Source organism: Oncorhynchus keta, chromosome 7, assembly GCF_023373465.1.
Source record: "Oncorhynchus keta strain PuntledgeMale-10-30-2019 chromosome 7, Oket_V2, whole genome shotgun sequence".
NCBI lineage: Eukaryota > Metazoa > Chordata > Actinopteri > Salmoniformes > Salmonidae > Oncorhynchus > Oncorhynchus keta.
Genome location: NC_068427.1, coordinates 6,318,023 through 6,335,349, shown reverse-complemented (window position 1 = coordinate 6,335,349; position 17,327 = coordinate 6,318,023). Strand labels below are relative to the sequence as shown.

The 17,327-nt window shown below is 41.4% G+C and overlaps 1 protein-coding gene across 2 annotated transcripts in view; it reads right to left on the bottom strand.

Annotated features, from left to right (window-relative positions):
- Nucleotides 1-17,327, bottom strand: part of lmo7a (LIM domain 7a) — a 128,511-nt gene that overhangs the window by 105,778 nt on the left and 5,406 nt on the right. The window lies entirely within an intron of this gene.

The following is a 17,327-nucleotide window of genomic DNA, read 5'->3' as shown; positions in this document are numbered from 1 at the left end:
CATCTGTAAAAAGCTTTGGTTGTCTTCCTCTCAGGCTTCCATGTCTTCTCCCTGGACCTCCTCCATGTCCACCTCTCGAACATCAGATTCTGAGGCCTCATCTTCACTGTCACAGGATGGCTTCTTTGTCAGGCTCAAAAAAACTTGAATTTGCCCGGATGGACACCACTTTCTCAACCCTTGTATTGGTCAGCCTGTTGCATGATTTGGTGTGTGTTCCCAAACAAGGATCAGTTGCGCTCTGAGGCAGCTGATGATGAAGACAACGGGAAAGAGCCTCAGATCCACAAAGTCCCTTCCGCCAGGTGGCTGATTAGATATGTTGGCACGACTGCCATATAATGCATTTCCATCCCAAAGCCCTTGCTTGGAAGTGTACTTCGCCAGACCGCCCAGACTGATCCTCTTGATGGGGCTGTCCATATCGGCAGACTGTGATATGGCCATTTCTTGGAGAGACTCCTTCCCCTCCAGGAGACTGTCAAACATGATGACAACACCACCCCAACGGGTGTTGCTGGGAAGCTTCAATGTGGTGCTCTTATTCTTCTCACTTTGCTTGGTGATGTAGATTGTTGCTATATCACACTTCATATACCTAACCATTTTCTTGGCTCTCTTGTAGGGTGTATACATTGTTTTCAGTTCCATGATCTCCTTGAGGAACAGATTCAATGCATGAGCAGCACAGCCAATGGGTGTGACATGAGGGTAGGACTCCTTTAGACCAAGCAGCCTTCAAGTTTGCAGCATTGTCTGTCACCAGTGCAAATACCTTCTGTGGTCCAAGGTCATGGATGACTGCCTTCAGCTCATCTGCAATGTAAAGACCGGTGTCTCTGTTGTCCCTGGGGTCTGTGCTCTTGTAGAATACTGGTTGAGGGGTGGAGATGTAGTTAATTATTCCTTGCCCACGAACATTCGACCACCCATCAGAGATGATTGCTATACAGCTTTCTCTATGATTTGCTTGACCTTCACTTGAACTCTCTTGAACTCTGCATCCAGCAAATGAGTAGATAAAGCATGTCTGGTTGGAGGGGTGTATGCTGGGTGAAGAACATTCAGAAATCTCTTCCAATACACATTGCCTGCGAACATCAGAGGTGAACCAGTTTCATACACAGCTCGAGCAAGACATTCATCAGCATTTCTCTGACTACGTTCCTCCATTGAGTAAAAAAAAACTTCTGATTCCAGGAGGACCATGAGCTGTTGCTGTCGATAAGGTGTCTGATTCATCATTTTTACCTCGAATAGATGTAGAGGGACTTTTGTTAGAGGTTGCTTGTTGTGAGCGCTGAGGGAACTTTATGCACTTGGCCAGATGATTCTGCATCTTTGTTGCATTCTTCACATATGATTTGGCACAGTATTTGCAAATGTACACAGCTTTTCCTCCTACATTAGCTGCAGTGAAATGTCTCCACACATCAGATAGTGCCCGTGGTATTTTCCTGTAAAGATTAGAAAACAATTAGTAAAAAAATAAAATACAATTCCATGTACATATACATAGCTAAGCAGTAAGATTAAACAACTCCTTTGTAAGATAAATGTTTTAAAATTAAACATGTATGGAAACAGGTGAATTAACACACCTCAGTTAGCAGACTCAATATATAAAATATATTCACCACACCCAGTATTGTAATCAAAACTTAACAGAAAGCATGAAGTTCTTGGCTCAGACAGTGTAGTAGTGTGGGCTCAATAGCATCTCATTAGTGTGCAAGATCCTGAGATTCAGCTGTACATGTGATGGAAGAGTGCACTACACATGTGATGGCACTGTGCATGCAGAGGGTAGCAATTCCATTGAATTGGGGATAGTTTAAACAAAATATGCCACAAGACCTAGAATTGCCTTTTGCACACACGTGCAGGAGCACGGACAGACACACAGGCACACAGACACAGGCAAAAAGGAAGAACAGGCCCTACCCACCCAGACTTGCCAGTGAGGTCTCAGGGATCAGTCGGGGCAAGCCCCAACCCATTGTTCCCTTCCCCTTTAAAGTGTACCTTCAAAAAGAACACTCACTGCAAGAATAGCACAATTTACTGAGGGGCCAAATATATGGGCGACACACGCTGTTATTTTCAGATTGTGTCCAGTTACGCACCCAAATCACCTCCCTGGAAAACCGAGTTCTAGTCCTGGGACTAAACACCTCCCTCTGCAACTGGATCCTGGACTTCCTGTCTGCCATCCAGTCTAGGACAAAAAGGGTTTTCAAAAGTTTCTACCCCAAGCCATAAGACTCATGAACAAGTCATCAAACAGATACCCAGACTATTTGCATTGTGTGCTCCCCCCAACCCCTCTTTTACACTGCTGCTACTCTCTGTTTATCTTATATGCATAGTCACTTTAACTATACATTCATGTACATACTACCTAAATGGCCCGACCAACCAGTGCTCCCGCACATTGGCTAACCGGGGCTATCTGCATTGTGTCCCACCACCCGCCAACCCCTCTTTTTACGCTTCTGCTACTCTCTGTTCATCATATATGCATAGTCACTTTAACCATATCTACATGTACATACTACCTCAATAAGCCTGACTAACAGGTGTCTGTATATAGCCTTGCTACTCTTTTTTCAAATGTCTTTTTACTGTTGTTTTATTTCTTTACTTACCTACACTTTTTTTTCCCGCACCATTGGTTAGAGCCTGTAAGTAAGCATTTCACTGTAAGGTCTACTACACCTGTTGTATTCGGCGCACGTGACAAATAAACTTTGATTTGATTTAAACTTTGATTTGAAATCCCGAAACTATCATTTCGAAAACAAAATGTTTATTCTTTCAGTGAAATATGGAACCATTACATATTGTATCGAACAGGTGGCATCCCTAAGTCTAAATATTGCTGTTACAATCTTCAATGTTATGTCATAATTATGTAACATTCTGGCTAATTAATTACAGTCTTCACATAGTTCGCAACAAGCCAGGTGGCCGAAACTGCTGCATATACCCCGACTCTGCTTGCACTGAACGAAAGAGAAGTGATACAATTTCCCTTGTTAATATTGCCTGCTAACATGAATTTCTTTCAACTAAATATGCAGGTTTAAAACAATATACTTTTGTGTATTGATTTTAAGAAAGGCATTGAGGTTAGGTACATTTGTGAAATGATTGTGCTTTTGTTTAATAAAATCACCCGTTTGGCGAAGTTAAAGTAGGCTGTGATTCGATGATAAATTAACAGGCACCGCATTGATTATATATGCAACGCAGGACAAGCTAGTTAACCTAGTAATATCATCAACCATGTGTAGTTAACTAGAGATTATGTGAAGATTGATTGTTTTTTATAAGATAAGTTTAATGCTAGCTAGCAACTTACATTGGCTCCTTGCAGCCACACGGTCCTTTTGACACTGCACTCGCGTAACAGGTGGTCAGTCTAACACTCAGTCTCCTTGTGGATTGCAATGTAATCGTCCAGAATCGGCATCCAAAAAGGCTGATTACCGATTGTTATGAAAACTTGAAATCGGCCCTAACATATTACCGCCACACCCGCGGTCACAAGTCATGACCGCAGTCAAATGCCATGTGACCATTTAGTCACGGTAACTAGGCTTCTCCAACACTGCACTCTGATGCTGCTGATGGTCATTAGTAGCCTATCAAACTTGCTAACTGCCAGTCGCTAATGGCCTGGTACTAAGCAATCTGTTGTCTCTCTAATCACTCTGATAGCAATGCAAATGCAATCAAAAATCAAATCAAACACTTCATGAGAGCCCATGAACTCATGTTGAACAACATTTCTATAAGCTATGCAATTCTGTGAGAAAATAAAGTTGCTATGGCCTCTAAAAATAGTTTAAATAAAGGTTAAATAAAAAAATTAAATAGAAGGATCCCTTCAGCTTTCTATAGGCTAGGCCTACTATATTTATTTCATAACTTATTTTCTTGCTAGCCTACCTGGCTGGCATTAAAATGAACCACTGGAAAAGCATCCTTCATCCGCTATTTAAGTGCATAGATGACATGTATTTTCTCCACTGTTCTGACAGCTGCATGATAATGGTCTATTCTAAATCAAAACTAATTTCACATATAGTATTTAGTATATGTAAAGACAAGATTAAATCAAGAAAGATGCATTACTGCAAATGCGGGGCAAGAAACAGCACCTTTTTTTGTCTGATGGGTGACCATATTATCATTATTGAATGATGTCTTACTGCACATGCTGGGCAAGAAACAGCACCTTTTTTTGTCTGATGGGTGACCATATTATCACTAGTGAATGATGCCCACATGTGCAGTAAGGCAAGAAACCGCACCTTTTTTGTCTGATGGGTGACCATATTATCACTAGTGAATGATGCCCACATGTGCAGTAATGCAAGAAACAGCACCTTTTTCACAGTCACACACATGTAGCTTCTACACCTGCATTGCTTGCTGTTTGGGGTTTTAGGCTGGGTTTCTGTACAGCACTTTGAGATATCAGCTGATGTACGAAGGGCTATATAAATACATTTGATTTGATTTGATCTAAACAGGAGGAAACTGTCAAAAAACAGACTTTTATGACCCAACAACGATAGTGAAAATGTGCAGTGTGCACTGGTGCCAATAAAATAGTCTATACTGTTGTTCGCTCAATTAAATTGAGAACTTGGATAAACTAAAAGACGATGTCTTTTCATTATCTTCTCTACAGAAACAAGCATTTGCTTTCCTAATATTTTTCCTGCGATGCTTGATATGCTGCCCATGCTTGCATATTAAAAACAACCGTATGTAAGTTCCATTCACTATTCGAGTGCAGGCTATGGATTACTTTTTTTGTGTGTGCCATTCTAAATAGAAGATAATTCCACCCATAGGCTATATGTAAAGACCAGATTAAATTAAGAATAGTCTGATGGGTGAAAATATTATAAAGTGCTTGTCCAATAGTGAATAAGAGACTTTTTTAACGCAAGTGTGTGCAGCTTGCGTTAAAAAAAAGCAGAGCTCATGCCTTTAATGCTTTTTTCAAATCATCATTAGAGTTGCATCATGCAGCCTTAGAATGTAATAAAAATGTAAACATACAGCCCAACGTTTGTATCACAACTAAAGTTACATAAATAACTCTAAATGAAGCATATAGGAGGAGCTGTTTCTTTGTTAACTGCTCAACTCACAATAGCTGCATGTGCCTTCTCCCTCGGAAATAGATTGGAGAAAATATTATTTTGATTTTATTCAGCTATGTTCAATTATATTCTTCATATTATAAAATAATGCCACGAAATTCTAAGCAAATCTTGCCTGCTAAATTAACTACAGTGGCAAGAAAACGTATGTGAATCCTTTGGAATTACCTGGATTTCTGCATAAATTGGTTATCAAATTTGATCTGATCTAAGTCACAACAATACAATAGACAGACATAGTGTGCTTAAACTAATTACACACAAAGTATTTATTTAACTAGGCAAGTCAGTTAAGAACAACTTCTTATTTTCAATGACGGCCTAGGAAAAGTGGGTTAACTGCCTGTTCAGAGGCAGAACGACAGATATGTCACAGAATACAAGATCACAGCGCAGAATACATCATATAAATACATAATCTTGCAAAATGTCTTGATAAACTTGGGAATTCATTTTTCCGTCGATGATAGCAAGCTGTCCAGGCCCTGAGGCAGCAAAGCAGCCCCAAACCATGATGCTCCCTTCACCGTACATTACAGCTGGGATGAGGTTTTGATGTTGGTGTGCTGTGCCTTTTTTTCTCTACACATAGTGTTGTGTGTTCCTTCCAAACTACTCAACTGTAGTTTCATCTGTTCACAGAATATTTTGCCAGTAGCGCTGTGGAACATCCAGCTGCACTTTTGCAAACTTCAGATGTGCAGATATGTTTTTTTTTTGACAGCAGTGGCCTCTTCCGTGGTGTCCTCCCATGAACACCATTATTGTTTAGTGTTTTAAGTATTGTAGACTCATCAACGGGGATGTTAGCATGTTCTAGAGATTTCACTCTAGGATTCTTCTTAGCCTCATTGAGCATTCTGCGCTCATAGGGAGAGTAGCAACAGTGCTGAACTTTCTCCATTTATAGACAATTTGTCTTAACATGGACTAGTGAACATCAAGGCTTTTAGAGTTACATGAAGCTGGAAAGGGTTACAAAGTAAGTCAACAATTCTTAATCTTAGGTCTTCTGAGATCTCTTTTATCCGAGGTTCACATCAGGCAATGATTATTGTGAATAGCAAACTCAAATGTTGTATGTGTTTTTTTATAGGGCAAGGCAGCTCTAACCAACATCTCCAATCTGATCTCATTGATTAGACTCCAGGTTAGCTGACTCCTGACTCCAATCAGCTTTGGGAAGTCATTAATCCTAGGGGTTCACATACTTTTCCCTCCCTGCACTGTGAATGTTTACACGGTGTGTTCAATAAAGACATTAAAACATATAATTGTTTGTGTGTTATTAGTTTAAGCAGAACTGTGTTTTGTCTATTTTTGTGACCTAGATGAAGTTCAGATCAAATTTTATGACCAATTTATGCAGAAATCCAGCTATTTCACATACTTTTTATTGTCACTGTAGTTAAACCCACAGTTATATGGCATAGCCAGACAACTCAGAATATGCTATTCTGTTCTTCTTGAAATAAGCTACATTTTCTTCATATCATGTTTCTTTAGACTGGTCTAAAATGAATAATGGATTAAATGTGATGGTGGAGACTATATTAAATAGATTTATTAGACTTTTAAAAAAGTATATTTTCCAAAGTTCCACATCAGTAGTTTGTAGGTTATGCCCGGAGATGCTAAAAGGTGTTTATGTTAATTAACGGTCAATTACCCTGAGACCGGCAGTTATTTGTATGACAATCTCCGGCTGACAAAATGTCATGACCACCACAGCCCAACACACACACACAGACACATTTACGTATCAACAGTGCCCATTGCATATTGAAAGGTAAATGGGCTAACAAGTGTGTGTGTGTGTTTGTGTAATCTCTCACAGTCCCAGACCAAGCTCTTATGTAAGATGTAACAACCCTCCCCAGCCTCTAATATTGTACTTTTCCTCCACCCAAATGAACGCCCAGCCTGCCCTGCCCTCCTCCTCCATTGAACCTGCCGTGTCGGATTAGCTGTAATCCCAAACATACCGCTGCTCTCACCAAACTGGACTGGGGAAAAAATGAACTATGACTGGAGTAAAGAGTTATAGAAGAAAAGGCTTCCTCAGTCTCGGATATGGGTCCCTTCTTTCAAAGGGTTGATGTTATTTGGGCTGTTTCTGGAAATGGCCGGTGGTGGTCAAGAGAGACATTTTGATTTGAAGTGCTTTCAAAACGTTCTTGAAACCACTGCGCTCGGAACTGGTCTGTTGACACTTGCCTAACAGATGAAACATTTGCGTTTTGCCTGTTGCCTCAAATAAATAAATCATTTAAAAAGCGTTTTTTTTGAGGGCCAACCTAATACTTCAATGTTTTATTTGAAGTGCTGCCACTTCCACATCAGAGAAGTATGTGACTGAATGCCTAAAATGGCAGTATTACCAGTGTCTTATAAAAATAGAAGGAGAAACCTGGCTTGCTCACACTGCAGTCCTCGAGCCTGTTCCTATAAACTTCTACATCACAAGAGCAGTATGTGAACTTCAAATGACTTTGGTCTGTGGCTCGCCATGTCATCGGTGAGTCAAAAGTGCAAAATGAAAAAAATACGTTTACATACACTTAGGTTGGAGTCATTAAACTCACTGTTCAACCACTCCACAAATGTATTGTTCACAAACTATAGTTTTGGCAGGTTGGTTAGGACATCTACGTTGTGCATGACACAAGTCATTTTTCCAACAATTGTTTACAGAAAGATTATTTCACTGTATCACAATTCCAGTGGGTCAGAAATGTACATACACTAAGTTGACTGTGCCTTTAAACACATTGGAAAATTCCAGAAAATGATGTTATGACTTTAGAAGCTTCTGATAGGCTAATTGACATCATTTGAGTCAATTCGAGGTGTACCTGTGGATGTATTTCAAGGCCTACCTTCAAACTCAGTGCCTCTCTGCTAGACATCATGGAGAAATCAAAAGAAATCATCCAAGACCTCAGAAAAAAATGTAGACTTCCACAAGTCTGGTTCATATAGTTTGTGAACAATACATTTGTGGAGTGGTTGAACAGTGAGTTTAATATATATGCCATTTAGCAGACGCTTTTATCCAAAGCGACTTACAGTCATCCTTGGTATCTGTACAAAAAATAGTATTGTCATGACGGCCTGGGGGATAGGTTTATGACAGTCATAAATACCTCTTCCCCCCTTTTTCCTCTCTCTATCTACTGAGGTTACATTTGCAACACCCTTGGTTAACATCGAGATTCTGGGAACATCAGTAGGGGGGTGGGGGGGGAATTAACTATATTCTGGTAATCCGAGCAATTGAACATATGCGGTGGTACTTTTATTTATTTTTATTTTACCTTTATTTAACCAGGCAAGTCAGTTAAGAACACATTCTTATTTTCAATGACGGCCTGGGAACAGTGGGTTAACTGCCTGTTCAGGGGCAGAACGACAGATTTGTACCTTGTCTGCTCGGGGGTTTGAACTCGCAACCTTCTGGTTACTAGTCCAACGCTCTAACCACTAGGCTATGATGTCAGTTTGGTTGTCATCTGAGACATTCTCAATGATAAGATGACAAACTCTACAGTGGAAAGTCTACACCTCAGAGTTATCGGATTCACATGGAATTCTTGTTCAATTTAAAAGTTTGAATATGAAATTATTTGTGATGGGATGAAATGTGATTTTAGCTTCTAAAATGTGAGATGTGGGTTTTCATAAGATAGGGCTGCTCACTCAGTGGCCAGCCCATGTGAAGAGACAGAGGTTGTAAACTATGAAACACACCCCTTTTCTCCCTTCTTATATAAAGCCTTGACGACAATAGAACTTCCTGTTCCGATGATGTGAGGACAACGGTCCTATGTCAGAATGGTTCAGATAATAACTACAGAACGAAGCCAACATCAGTGTGAGCTTTGGTTGCGAATGGTATGAACTTTGAACTCTTATTCACAACAGAAGTGATACCTCCTAGCCATTGAGTTAGCAACACCTGCTGCAAACGAGGGTTAGGAAGGAACAGACAGAGTATCCCGTCTATCACACAATGACGTTACTACAACTTATCCAATTGACCATCAGAGACATTCTTCAAAGGACAGAGGACTCGGTTTGGCAACACGGTCTTCCATCTACCACCAACCTACTGAAGCGCAGCTCAGAGTAAATATTTATTGCATTTTCCTTTTCCAAATGGGCAGTAATTTAGAATGCATAAGATACAGAGCAGTCTTCCCACTCTTTCACACAAACCCAGTCCTTTTCCTTTGTGTAACAAGCTAGGGACATTTTCCTTTATGACGCAATTTGTAATCAAGTTATGATTAATTGTGTGTATGTGTAATTCTGTGTGATTAGTTAGGTATTTAGTAAATAAATAATTAAACCCAATTTTGTATTGCTGATTCAAATTGTTATCCAGGGTTTGTGCAGATAAAATAATTTACAACTTTCAGATGAGACTGAATTAAGAGGACAATTGATATTGACTGCTATTGATGTAAAATATTACTAGGTCTTTAAGAGTTTATTCGGAAGATAACAGCTCTACAGCCCGACTCTCTAGTTAATTACATTTACATGATTAGCTCAATCAGGTGATATTAGTTACGGAGAAATGATTTCATAGAATAGCATGTCATATCACTTAATCCGGCATAGCCAAAGACACGACAGTATGCAAGTAGAAACACCATGGGACCACGCAACCGTCATACCGCTCACGAAGAAGACGCGTTCTGTTCTGTCTCCTAGAGATGAACGTACTTTGGTGCGAAAAGTGCAAATCAATCTCAGAATAACAGCAAAGGACCTTGTGAAGATGCTGGAGGAAACAAGTACAAAATGATCTATATCCACAGTAGAACGAGTCCTATATCGACATAACCCAAAAGGCCGCTCAGCAAGGAAGAAGCCACTGCTCCAAAACCGCCATAAAAAAGCCAGACTATGGTTTGCAACTGCACATGGGGACAAAGATCATACTTTTGGAGAAATGTCCTCTGGTTTGATGAAATAAAAATATAACTATTTGGCCATAATGACCATTGTTATGTTTGGAGGAAAAAGGGGGGGGCTTGCAAGCCTAAGAACACCATCCCAACCATGAACCACGGGGGTGGCAGCATCATGTTGTGGGGGTGCTTTGCTGCGGGAGGGACTGGTGCACTTCATAAAAATAGATGGCTTCAGGGGGGGGAATTATGTGGATATATTGAAGCAACATCCCAAGATATCAGTCAGGAAGTTAAAGCTTGGTCGCAAATGTGTCTTCCAAATGGACAATGACCCCAAGCATACTTACAAAGTTGTGGCAAAATGGCTTAAGGTCAACAAAGTCAAGGTATTGGAGTGGCCATCACAAAGCCCTGATGTCAATCACATAGAAAATATGTGGGCAGATCTGAAAAAGCATGTGCGAGCAAGGAGGCCTACAAACCTGACTTGGTTACAACAGCTCTGTCGGGAGGAATTGGCCAAAATTCACCCAACTTATTGTGGGAAGCTTGTGGAAGGCTACCCGAAGCGTTTGACCCAAGTTAAACAATTTAAATGCAATGCTACTGTCGTGTCTTTGGCAGCATTAAACTAAAGATGAAACTTTATCAACAATTCTGGGTAATTATTATTACGTGATTAAACTGATTAATCATGTAACTGTAAGTTAGAACTTTCCTAATATAACTTTCAGATATTTTAGTATCTGATCACTTAGACTTCTGATTAATTAATGATTATTTACCTCACTTTAGTCTCATTCCAACCGTTGTAAATTGTTGGTTATCTGCAAGAACCCAGTCTTCACTATGAGTCATCCATACATCAATTGTCTTAACATTTACTTACTAACTAAGTAATTCACAGAAATGCATCACACAAACAAACAAATTAGATATGTTTACAAAGAAATGGTAGGGGGATGTGCCCTAGTGGGCTAAACCGGCATCGCAACTTGTTAGATAGAGTGATAATTATAACAATTGGTAATCCTTTGCACATGAACGCTCACTCATTTGGGAATAATTGCAATCAATATATATATTTACGCTCATTGTTTCGTCGGGATCTCTGTTGAGAAGTTGGTTTCTGTTGGCAAGTCTGTTCTCTCTCTCTCTCTCTCTCTCTCTCTCCTCCCCGTGGTTAGAATGGCTAGCTTAGAATGACATTCATTCATGTCGTTATAGAATCGATGTTTCGGCGGTTGTCGGTCATCGCGTTCAATGATACCAAATTCCTAGCTGCAGACTAGTAATTAATATCAAAGACTTGTTCTTATTCTGTCGATATAGATAGTCTAAGAGTTTAACCACGTGGTATGGTTAAAAGATTCAGCCATCTACTCAAACCTTAGCTTATACTCAGGATTATGGCCTCTACTCAAACCTTGGCCCTCTCGTGGTAAGCTGGTCTGCAACCTTTAGCCGTCTCGTAATTGAGGTAAGCTCGGTCTCTTCTCAAACTTTGGCCCTCTCGTTATCGAGGTAAGCTGGTCTGGTGATAGACTTTATTCGGAAGAGCAGAAAATGGCCTGACCCAGGACGCAAGACCATAACTGTGCTCATGGGCGGTCCTCCCTTTAGTTAAACTCAAAAGGGAATTGGAGTTTCCTTCATTAAACTGTCCAAAATCACATTACACAATTTCACAAACAGTATCATTCTCACTCATTCCTCTCATACAACAATTAGATGTAAGCCTCATATCTGAGGCTATTGTATAAACAGTGTTATGGTAATGTGGCCGTATTGTCTCCCATGAGTTTCACAAAATTGTACCAAAAGGACCGGTTCGTAGCTGGATTCTTCACCGATCTTTTATACCTTCTCCAGAACATAAATGTTGTTCGGACCTCAAGTTCTGTGAGGTGGAAGAAATTCCTTTGTTCTCTCTATGAAAACTCACTCTCTCTCTATACTGTGGCCACGAGGAGATGATATTCTCCAGGAATTTAAGACCTCTCTGACCACAGCAGCCTGGTTGTAGGAGACAGAGAGAGGGGAATGGTGCTCGCTGTACCCAAAGAGGGCAATGTCATGACATACCCCCCTGGTGGTTTGGATCTTGTTTGTCCTGCAAGTTACAAATCAACATAAAATCATGACCACGTGATGTCCTGTTTCTAGATCATCGTTGCAGTCCCCTCTGGTGGTTGAACTTGGTAGGCTTCTCTGAAAGCGGAGCAGTCCACCACAAGGATGGGCAGTTGATGTCCGGTTGGTGATCGCCGATGCGATCTAGTGGTTTACCTTGGTAGGTTCCCTAGAAGCTGCAAAGTACCCAAGGAAGGGCCAGGGGATGTCCTGGTTGGGGATCGCATTTGGCATGCCGCCACATGAATGGGCCGTGGGTGTCCGGATTTGGGATCACCGTTCCGGACCCGTCGTCTGGTCGTCATCCAGACTGGAAGATCTGGGCAGTAACTTAGGCAGATGTTAACAACGCACACACACACATGAAATATATATAATTACATTCATTTCCCAATGAGCGGCGTTGTGGCACTAGGTGATGATGTATGGGGACTTTGTTTATGGCTCTATCACTTCCTAAGTGTCAAAGGAACTGATCCGAAAAGGAATGAAAGCATAAACAAAAGATATATATATATAGTTCTCACACAAAAATCATCTAATTGGACTGTATTCTATATATGTCCAATGTTCTGGCAAAATGACTATCATGGCATTGTCTCTAATGCCATATCTAGGGTTTTCCTACTTGGTGTGTTACTTAGGCACTACCCTAAGTTGATAACTATATGATAAATCTACAGCTGTAAGGCACTCATATTGGGCAGTCCACAGGGATGACCTATGGAGTTCCGGGAAGAAAACTGGTGAGTGCTGTAGAGGTCTAGAAGTAAATGTTCAACTTTACTAAGGCTGGTATTTTGCTTGGACCCTTAAGTGATCCTAGCATAAATCTTAATTGGATGTTCCGTTGTGCATGTGCGTTTATGCTTACACAAGCGCGCATGTCAAGGGAAGAAAACCAAGTATCCTGGCAGATTACAACTAGTTCAGAATGAGTCTGATGTAGTCAGGTAATTTTCCGGTCAATGCCTGGAGGTCAGTCAGAGTTGGTGTTGAGGGAGTCTGTAGTAGTTTTTACTACAAGTCACTGTGTCTTCCACTATTGTAGTGGCGATTGGTATGAAGTCTATTTCATAGCTATGTTATCCACGGAGGAGCTAACCTCACGACGGAAGTACTCTTTAAGTATTGGACCAGTCGTACGTGGTGTGATCATGGTTAATTACTTCTTATAATTTCCTCCTGAATGGAGGATTCTATTTATTAGCGGCATGTGTGTTAACCATTGGAAGAGTGCACTGGATATTCCCTTCCGTGTGTTGCACTCTGAGTGACTCCTATGTGGTTGTTGTCAAGGGTAATTTGATTGGTTAGGTCTCTAACCTTCTTACTGATTGTAGCTGGACTGACTGTTGCTGGTATTCGTACTCAAGGGGACCAGTTATCCTACCAATTTATTCTGAAATAGTATACCACCGTGATTGGAGCATTTTTGTAGTTTTATTGTAGTTGAACCTACACATGGCAAGGAATGATTATTGTTGTCATTTGTTTTGGAGGTGGACAAGTCCACTGGACTTCCTTTACGACCAGTGTGGTACACCTCAGTACTATCTTAGATGTGTTCTAAGATAATCCCCGTTTAGGGGCCTGTCTGCTCCTCACTGTTCTCATAGGGGAGTTTACAACTAGATTTGATTTATGCTCTGGCGGCCTCGTACGATGTTGTCCATAGTCTCGACCCCACCCCACCGGCCTCGATGAGGCTCATCATGGGTCTGGGCTACTATACCCCCCTTTGTGTCTCGGGATCCCCCCCCCCACCAGCGGGTGGTGTTGGTATCTGAGGCACAAACGAAAATGTCGGACCCTATGTACGAGTTGTCGGCGGCCGCGTTGTTATGAGAATGGCTGTAACCTTTCAACCAAATCTCCTGGTGTTTGTGCTTCAAAACAGTCAGTGGCGGTCGAGGCATGTCAGTCACCACCGCGTCCGCGTGTGGCAACCTCTTCAGTACCTGCAAACTGAGACGAGGATATCGGTCTGTGATATCGCTAAGTGTTTCACCATTGGGAGTCATTGGGTCAGTTGCTGGACTGACGCCATTAGTGTCATTGTAAGGGGTGACAGTCCCCAACAAAGCGGAAGGTGTATCATCGGAAGCATAGTATACTCTGCGCATCAATGGGTGCAGGAACGTAGCGAACAGGTCGATGGTAGCGGTAGTCAAGTTGATGGCGACGTACTTTACAGTTATTTCGACTGCGGAGGTTAGGGTCATCTCTCAACTCTCCAATACCTGATAATGCACCCTCTAACTGGAGTGAGTGCTCCTTGTCAAACTTCAAAACCAAGTGGTCAGGGTGTCACGTGGTCAGGGTGTCAGATCCTGTTTATGTCTCTATTTTGGTTTGGTCAGGGTGTGAGTTGGGGTGGGTATTCTATATTCTATTATTTTTATTTCTATATTTTGGCAGGGTAGGGTTCTCAATCAGGGGCAGCTGTCTACTGTTGTCTCTGATTGAGAACCATACTTAGGTAGCCCTTTTTTCCACCTGTCTTTGTGGGAAGTTGACTTTGTTTAGGCCACATAGCCTTTAGCTTCACGGTTTGTTTTGTAGTGTTTATTGTTTTTGTCGGCTTCATATAAATAAAGAATATGTACGCTCACAACGCTGCACCTTGGTCCTCCTGATTCAACAGCCGTGACACAGGGCTCTTAGCGTTGATGCCTCAAAAGCTGTGCTTGCAAGCTCTCTGAGTTGTGAAATAGGCACGCCAAAGTGGGCGGCAGGGCCCAAGTAGGTAATGAATGTGGGACAAAACATTTGTTTAAATGGTAACAGGTCTTCCATTCCTGTTTCAGTGAGTAGGCCAAAGTAAGCTGAACGAAGCCTCGTTCCGAGCTTGTTTGACGGTGTTAGCCAGTTAGCTATCGTGTTTGCGAGTCGCAGAACCACTGAATTCTGATTTCAAAGCTGTGGCAAGTTTAGCGTAGTCATTTAGCACGTGTTGCTGTTGTAGACGAATTAACCTTGTCACGTCTCTATTCGACGTTTGCTTCAACAGGTAAACCCTGTCAGAACCCGTAGCATTCGGGTAGCCATCCAACACGTCCTCTATGTCAGCTAGGAACGTCTCAGTATCGTTTGGCTGACCTGGAAAGGGATCAAAGGTGGTGAAATTCTTGACGATCAAGGTATTGACGGTCAAGGTATTCCGCGCCAAGCAGGCGGAGAGGGTTGGCTTCATCCTGTGAGATTGGGGCCGAAAGACCAAGAAGAGAAGCCAAGTCTTGTTGTTGTTGGCCAAGAGGTGGCATATTACTCAGTGCCGAATGGCCAAGAGGAGAAGACTGAGGGACACATGAGGGAGGCAAGGTCTGAAACCTATCATCTTTACTCCTGTGAGTACAGGGCTCTGGTTGCTTGGATGGGTAGTCGCGCTGTAGAGTGTGACCATTCTGGATTTACTCCAGATGGTACCTAAGGGTGGTATTCTGCTGCATTGCAGAGTCCACTTGAGCGCTTAGAGTACTGATATTGGACACATGAGTGTCACACTTGCTCCTTTCGGTCTCAAACGTATCTGTCATGGTTTGCAGACAGAGGTTTTGAGTACGGAGCGAGAGATTCAGTGATGAGATTTCCTCCGCTTGCTTAGAAATCAATATTTCCATCTTCATCACCTGAGTTCTCATCATTCATTTGATCAGCGACTTCAGTGAGTTCTGCTGATTTGTCATCCAACTTTGTCATTGTGTTCATTAACTGATCGTCTTTGGTCTGCAGCGTTTTGAGTAGAACCGTGTTACTTTGAGTAACGTTCAACAAAACAGCATGCATGTTATCAAGTTGAGCGCTCTTGTTGATAGATAAGTGTTCAGATTTATCTAGTTTGGCGTGGACATCATCGTATTTAGTTTTGGCTAAATCGAGTTGTTTCTGTAGCATATTATTTTGTTCCTGTAGAAGACGATTTTGTTGAAGAGCTTGTGCTTGTTCAGACGTCCCTTGTCCTCGTCGTGTCCCATGACACTCATAGGACTTCATTTTACACAATACATGTATGTTTTATTCAATGATCTCATTGGCACTTTTACGCTCAGTAGTTCCAAAACATCCAATGATTTTTTGCAGAGAGCCACATGAATTTACAGAAATACGCATAATAAACATTGCTAAAAGATACAAGTGTTATGCATGGAATTTTAGATCCACTTCTCCTTAATGCAACCGCTGTGTCAGATTTCAAAAAGCTTTACGGAAAAAGCACACCATGCAATAATCTGAGTACAGCGCTCAGACAACAAAACAAGCCATACAGATATTCCGCCATGTTGTGGAGTCAACAAAGTCAGAAATAGCATTATAAATATTCACTTACCTTTGATGATCTTTATCAGAATGCACTCCCATGAATCCCAGTTCCACAATAAATGTTTGATTTGTTCGATAAAGTCCATCATTTATGTCCAAATACCTCCTTTTTGTTTGCGCATTTAGCCCAGTAATCCAAATTTTCGGCACGAGCAGACGAAAAGTCAAAAAGTTCCGTTACAGTCTGTAGAAACATGTCAAACAATGTATAGAATCAATCTTTAGGATGTTTTTATCATAAATCTTAAATCCAGAGAATTCCTTTGTCTAGAGAAATGCATTGGAACGCAAGCTAACTCTCACGTGAACGCGCGTGGTCAGCTCATGACTCTCTGACAGACCTCTGACTCATTCAGCTCCCATTCCCCCTACTTCACAGTAGAAGCATCAAACAAGGTTCTACATACTGTTGACATCTAGTGGAAGCCTTAGGAAGTGTAATATGATATATATATATATATACCATTTAGCAGACGCTTTTATCCAAAGCGACTTACAGTTATGTGTGCATACATTCTATGTATGGGTGGTCCCGGGGATCGAACCCACTACCCTGGCGTTACAAGTGCCATGCTCTACCAACTGAGCTACAGAAGGACCATGATCTATGATCCCATAGACACTGTATTTTTGATAGGCAAAGAGTTGAAAAACTACGAACCTCAGGATTTCCCACTTCCTGGTTGGATTTTTCTCAGGTCTGCCATATGAGTTCTGTTATACTCACAGACATAATTCAAACAGTTTTAGAAACGTCAGAGTGTTT